Below are 7,683 nucleotides of genomic sequence, written 5' to 3'. Positions count from 1 at the left end.
TGTATGCAACATTGAAGCATAATAGCTAGCCAACACAAGGAGGATTGCATCTTAGAAAGAGATGTGACGAACAACGCTTGTGTTCTTGAAGTCTTTCGAGATCATCTGTTCAAGCCATTTGGATGGATGGATATACTAGCAACCATGGATGTGTGTGAATGAATCCCTACAAACCAAATTTTGTGATCAAAATGGGAATGACCATGCCAATCGAGATGATTTCTTTGGTCAAAATGAAAATGGACTTGCCAACCCAGATGATTTCTTTGGTTAGGAAAATAGAAACAAAAAAAAGGAAAAACAATGACTCCATGAAAATTAATGATAAAATAATAGAGGAGATACCTATAATAAAGACGCATTATGAAATCTCCAGTAGAGATGTGACACAGGAGCAAGAGGAAGAGGCTTACTACAATGCCATGAATGAGATGAAAGATGATGAGATCACTATAAGAGATTTTGATTCTGATAAAGAAAGTTTGAGGTCTAGAACATTGAGCAGAATTGGGGAGGACAAATTTTTTGACTTTGCAACCAATGACCTAGCTGACAAAAGAGATATTAGAGACAAAGGAAAAAAAAAGAGCACAAAAGAAAACCATGCCCCTTCTTGCAAGCAACAAATAATACCTTACATTGGTAGGAGTGGAAGATTGCATAAATGGCAAGAGAATTGGCTATTATTTGATGCAACTAGTAATTTCATAATGACCTAAGAAAGAAGAAACGGCTAAAACAAAACCAAAACCAAAGTGTGAGAAGAAGGGGAAAAATATCAAACTATCCAAAACAGAGAGAAACACAAGGTATAAAGAGCTAAAACATATGCTTTAGGAAGTTTGGACAATAGAGATGGAACCAATAACTGACAATGAAAGTAATTCCTACAAGTATTTCAAGAAGGAAACACAAACAGAGAAAGAGGCTACTTAGTCTATATCGCCTCAGGACGAGGCAACCACCACATCACCTACAAGGGTAAAGGGACAGATTTCTACCTCCTCAAAATATGCCACAGAGCGGGTTAGATTCATTAAAGACCTCCAATGGTTAATGTTAAAATCCCTTTGACCTTAGGCAAGCTAGGGCTGAGCTTGAGGTGGGAACCCGACCTAAACTTACCTTTGACCTTAGGTAAGCTACAGTTGAGCTTAAGGTGGGAACCCCATCTAAACTTGCCTTTGACCTTAGGCAAGCTAGGGTTGAGCTTGAGGTGGGAAAATGAGGAAGGTGCTTGAGAAACTTTCCATGCATGGGGGGTAAGGTGCTTGAGTCAAAAAGAGACCCTACAAACTGAGGAAGGTGCTTGAGAAGCTTCCTATGCATAAAAGTCCCAAAGTTAGGGGAATCTGACCTAACCTTCCACTCTCTCCCTAAGCTTAACCACATGGTGTGCTTGAATGCTATTGGTTGGGCTAAAGAGGGGTCCAATGAGCTTCTAGTTCCATCCAACAAATATCTAGATATTTTCAAGCTCGCTCTCTCTCTCTAAGGGGTAAGGAGGACACTTGTCAAAAGACTACCCCACCTCCTCTAAGCTTGTGAGAAGTGAGAGCCTACACCAACACTCTTGGCTATGGAATGCAAATCCGACCAAGAGCCATGCTTCAATGCTTAAGCTTGCCATCTTCTCCATCTTCATTACTATGCTATTATGTATGCTAGCAAGAAGAGTAATGATAAGTTAGGAACTACGTCTTTCTCCTATGGAATATTTCCTCATTCCCCGCTAGCTCTCTCCACCTTCGAAGGTGTTTGAGGCCTTGGGATTGAGGCTTAGGATAGTTAATTCTTTCTACAAAGTTTATGTTATGCTTGTGATGCATGAAGCTTTCCATCTTAATTGCATCACCTAGGTCACAAGGAACACAAAGATTGTATTGTACCAAGTCTCTCTTGATGGGAGAAACTATAATACAAATGCCTATTGGAGGGGGCGCCGGCTCCGTATGAATCCGGTCCTCAAGTATTGTCATGTTCTCTAAACTCTCTTTCTTGCAAAAGTATTGTTCATGTCAAGTTAACTAAGTACTATATTTATGTTGCTACCATCAATTAAGTTCACTTGCTTGATCCCACTATGTGGGAGAGAGTGCCACCACGGGAGCTTTGGTCTTAATAATGGAGTCTTTTTAGACTTGCCTACGGCTTTACCATTATTGAGCCATAAGAAGTCCGAAAGGAGCTATCCCTCAACAACTTCGCTATGTTAAACTCACTCCACTACTTTCTATAATTAACCAATTCGAGGTGTAGATACTTAAGTGCCTATTTTCAAAGGCTAAGAGAAGTAGCAACTAAGGTTTTGAATTGCCAAAGCATACACTAAGTAAACACATAAGTTTAATTAGCATGGCTGACAATAACCAAGAGAGTAGAATGAACATTGATAACTTTGATTTTGCACATGAAGGTGTCGATGATGATGTCCCCATGTTTGTTAATTATCTTGTCACTAGGTTGCAACAAGCTATATTAGAAAAACCCACTTTGCAAGTGAAAGTTACTCAACAACCTCGTGCTTATGGAATTTCCTTTCCTCTCGAAGAGGAGAGAGAGTTTACGAGGCCTCTTGATTAGATCCCCAAAAAGAAGACTCTCCCATACGAGAGGAGGAATCCAAAGGTCAAGAAAGCAATGAATCCTGTCACAAAACGAGAGCGTACACGAGCACTTGAAAATCTGAAAATTAAAATACTTTGCAAATGTGAGAGAAGGGAGAAGATCGACACAGTATTGAGGACCAGAAGATGGGCTGGTCCCCCCCCCCCGTTAAGAGTATTCTTTTATTTAGGGAGAATTCGTATACAAGCACGAGAACCCGAGGAAACCCCTCCGTTCTGTAATCTTAGACCCAAAGGTCGTGCTTTCCCGTAAAGGGCTTGGGCACAAGGCCGTTCCTTCCCGTAAGGGACTTAGGCGCGAAGCCGTACTTTCCCATAAGGGACTTAGGCGTGAAGCCGTACTTCCCGTGAAGGGCCTTACCGTAAGACGCGAGATTCCTGCAAAACAAACCACACAAACACGCGACAACAATTCGTATGGCGAATCCACAATATATACCTGTCACTCTTGCGCGGGAAAAGCGACTTCCGTGCTTCGTAGTCTTGCGATCTCTTGCGGCAGAGTCTTCTCTTGCTGATGTTGGTACCTCCCGTGAGTGAGGGCATGTGGTGCTTTTATAGCTCCTTGGCCACGGCACGAATAACTGCTCGCGTAGAGATCGTAGCCGTTTTTTTTTTTTTTGCGCTATTCTACCCGAAATAGGGAGAGAGAATTGGCTGGCTGGTTTTGTTGCTTTATCTTCTAAGTGGCTGCCCACTTATCATGTGGGCGGCCGGCATATTTTAAAATTGGTCTGAACCTACCGAAAAACTCAATAAAACCTTATAAGTTAAAACCAATGCATTTAACAACACTTCCCAGGCGTCCCTGGATGCAACCATATGCACGAATGCAATGCAAACATAGATTCCTCGCGGAAAAGCGTTTTCCTTCTCGCGATTGTTCCTGCTTTTCGTAAAAAGCTTCATTGAACCCATCTTTATTCTTGTGCTTGTGTTCTTACGCGTATTTTCTTGCTCAGTTCGGATTTCCTCCTTAGACCCTTAGTGTGTCCCCTTACCGATGAACCTGTCACCCATCTTGTGACTCATCAGGGACCACCATTACCTGGTCTTCTCCCACCGAACTAACATGCCAACTCCTTCACGGTGCTTCTTGTCACCCATCATATGACACACCAGAGTTGTCCGTTTCCTGATGGCTTTTCTTACAGATCTGTGATTCCTTAACTTATTAGTTAACTTGTGCACATTTCTTATTAAAGTCCTAATTCTAGAAAATAGAAATTAGAAACAAAATAGTCAAATTAGTTTCAAATCCCTAAATTCCTCCAAAGATGTGGCTCCACGAAGAAGGCGGACTAAACGATCGCCAACTCCTCCCAAGAGGAAATGGTTAACCCATAGTCCTTTTCCTTATCACTCCAAAAGGGAAGAGAGGAAACCAAGGAAGAAAAGGGCAAGAAAGAGATCACCCTCTTCTCCTTCTTCTTCACCTTCCTTCTCTACCGATGAAAGCTACGATTATTCTCATAGAGAATATAAGAGGGGAGGACATCGCAAATCTTACCCTGCATAGCGAAGGTCACAAAAGCTCAAGAAGTTCAAAGAGGGAGGAAGGAGTATCTCTTTTCTCACCTATGATGGCACCTTTGGTGCTGTCGACAAAGTATTGGCCTTCATCCAACAATTTGATACGGCCTTTGGAGACGAGGGCTTCACGGAGTCCTCCAAGCTACACCATGTAGCTATGCACTTCCAAAAATCGGCTCGTCAATGGTGGGCTAGCCTTCGTGGCAATGACGAAGCCCCAAAGACATGGAAAACTCTATGAGTTTCCATCATGAAGCAATTCCTTCCAATTAATGCAAAGGACAAGGTGCTCACCGAATGGCGGAGTTAAGTGCTTCTCTCTCATGAGTCTATCCACAAATATGTGGATAACTTTTGGGATTTACATCTCAAGGCTATTGTCTTTCAAAAGATAGACTTTGCTGAGCAAAAACAACAATTCTGTGTGGGATTACTCCGAGTATGTCAACCCTCAACGGCCTGGTTCTATCAACGAAGTAATCCACCATACCATGGTTGCTTTACGCATCAATTTCCAACAAGGGGTTAGACAGAATGTCAAGCCCATGGAAAATAAAGACAAAAGTGATGTAAAGGAAAAAATTAATGCCCAATTTTTTTCCCAAGGCCATTCCAACAACAACAACAACAATCGTTCCAAGGAGAAAGGGGTTTACAAAGGTAAAAATAAACTCTCTCCTAAAGAGCTTGAAACTTTTCGTAAGGATCACAAATGTTTTAAGTGTGGGGAGCAAGGACATGGTTATTGTTTTTGCCCCAAAAGAAATGCTCGCAATGAGACTCCTAGAGCTTCCACTATCGAAGCTCCAAAAGAGGATGCTCATTGTAAAGGATCACCTCTCTCCTATGCTTGGGGAAAGGTAAGGGAGCATGATACCTTCATATTGTTTGATCCTAGTTCTACTCACAACTTCATATCAATGGTGTTGGCCACCAAGTTGAGCATTCACGCTTTTGAGATGGGAGATGCTATAACTGCCGATGCCGCTTTCAAGGGACAACAAGCCTTCGTTACTCCCTTGATTGGGAAGTTAAGGCTTCATGTCCAAAGCTATGCCGACAAAGAAGACTTCTTTATCTCTCCTCACCAACATGAGGATGCTATCCTAGGGGGACCATGGTCAACCGCATGGCTGCCAACATGAAGTTCCCTGAAAGGAGAATCTACTGCATCTACAGGGGAAAGAATATATATATATAGATGCTAATGAGTCTGGTCGTACTATACCACTTGTAAATCCTCTCTCCCTTGATAAATCAATGAAAAGCTCAGTTTTTGCGTACATGATTTTTGTCAAAGAGTCCCTAAAAGGTCCTAATGTTTCATCAAAGGTGAATGGTAGGAATCAAGAAGAGTTAGACTTGTCTAACTCTCTAAAATGATTCCAAGATGTGTTCATCGATGATATCCCTATGGACTTATCTCCAAAACGAGGGGATGATGACCATCGAATTGAGCTCCTATCAGGAAGCTCACCGCCTAACAAACCTCCCTATCGAGTTTCATAAGCTCAACAAGAGGAGATCATGAGGCAAGTACAAGAATTGGTAGACAAAGGGATGGTGAGGCCTAGCTCCTCTCTCTTTTGTTCTCCAATCCTTTTAGTGCAAAAGGAAGATGGTACATACCGCATGTGTGTGGACTATCACGCACTAAACCATATCACTATCAAAAACAGATTTCCCGTACCTCGGGTAGAAGGTCTATTTGATAAGCTACAAGGCTCTACATACTTCAGTAGGATTGACCTTAAAAGTGGCTACCATCAAGTAAGGTTAGTGAAATGAAGACATCCTAAAGACCGCGTTTCGTACAACGTTTGGCCTTTATGAATATCTAGTCATTCCTTTTGGCTTGACTAATGTACCAGTTACATTCAATCAATTGATGGAGAAAATTTTTAGACCCTACCGCAAATTCACTGGAGTGTTCTTTGATGATATCATCATCTATTCCAATTCCTTAGAGGAACACAAGCAACATCTCCAAGTGATTTTTCAAGCATTAAGGGAGAATAAGCTTTTTCTCAATCAAAAGAAAAGCGATTTTTGCCTTCAAGAGATTCAATACTTCGGTCATATTATCTCTTAAGATGGTATCCGTATGAATCCATCAAAGTTGGATGTAATAAAAGCATGGTCTAATCCAAGGAATCTACATGAAGTAAGAAGCTTTATTGGTATGTGTGGATACTATAGACGCTTCATAGCAAAATTCTCTCAAATAGCAGGACCATTACATGACTTAACAAAGAAAAACGTTAAGTATTCATGGACTGCTAAGGAGCAAATTTCTTTTGACAAGCTCAAAGAGAAGCTTACCTCCCAACCAGTTCTTATGCTTTTGGATCTCTCAAAGCCATTTGAGGTCCAATGTGATGCTTGTGGTGATTGCCTTGGAGTAGTCTTGCTTCAAGAAGGGCATGCCATAGCATATTAGAGCCGAAGGCTTAACATGGATGAACGGGTCTTAGGCATTTATGAGAAAGAGCTGTTAGCTTTTCTACATACCCTAGACACATGGAAGCACTATCTATTGGGGACTCCATTCATTTTACGAATAAACCATCAGATTCTCAAGTACTTCATGACGCAAATAAAGCTTTCCGACAAACAAATGAGGTGGGCGAATTTTCTTTCTCAATTTAATTTTCACATTGCTCACATTGCTGGTAAGCACAATCAAGTGGCTGATGCACTTTCACGACGACCAAAAGTTAATGCTGTGTCAATAGCAACTCACAATTATCTATCTTCTATGATAGATGAGTATGCTACTGACCCTAAATTTAAAGACATAATGTTAGCCCTTGCTTTGGGGAAGAAAGAGGAACCATTCACCTTGCAGGATGGTTATCTTCTCCACGGCAATAGGCTATGTGTTACCCACTCCCTTTGTGAGAAAGTCATGTATGAATCCCATGCTCCTCCCTATGTGGGGCATAGAGGCATTCAATCTACTCTTCGAGGAGTAGAGACGTATTTTTATTGGCCTACCATGAAAGTGGACATACAAGAGTATGTTTCAAAATGTGTGGAATGCCAAAAGACCACGGATGATAGAGAGAAGCAACCTGGATTACTCTAGCCATTGCCAATTTCTAATTCACCATGGGAGAGTATATCCATGGATTTTATCTTTGGTTACCCAAGTCTATCCATGGGAATACGGGAATATGGACAATAGTCGACACGTTTAGCAAGCAAGCACACTTTATCCATACTTTTATGGGAAAAGCGCCTTTTGAAATCATAGACAGAAGACCTAAAAGTCCCTTGCTACTTAAAGTAGATGGGAAGATCTTTGCTGCCGATGAGTATAGCCGTGACCTGCAAGCATCTTTTCAAAAGATTGAAGAGGCTATATCCATCTCCCAAGTAAGGCAAAAAGCTGTTGCAGACAAGCACAGAAGGGCCTTAATGTTCAAAGAAAATGATTGGGTCTTGCTTAAGTTTCCTAATGCTCGATTGAGGCAAACGACAGGCAAAACTCTTACGGGCCATCAAAAGTATTATGCTAAAT

The 7,683-nt window shown here is 41.5% G+C and overlaps 1 pseudogene; it reads left to right on the top strand.

The window, feature by feature from the left end:
* Positions 1–311: 311 nt before the first annotated feature.
* The window catches only part of LOC147425722 (protein STABILIZED1-like), an 82,010-nt pseudogene continuing 74,638 nt past the window's right edge, over positions 312–7,683 (top strand).

This window comes from Adiantum capillus-veneris, chromosome 25 (assembly GCF_014529385.1).
Source record: "Adiantum capillus-veneris isolate H3 chromosome 25, ASM1452938v2, whole genome shotgun sequence".
Lineage (NCBI taxonomy): Eukaryota > Viridiplantae > Streptophyta > Polypodiopsida > Polypodiales > Pteridaceae > Adiantum > Adiantum capillus-veneris.
This window is presented reverse-complemented; position numbering and strand designations above follow the sequence as displayed.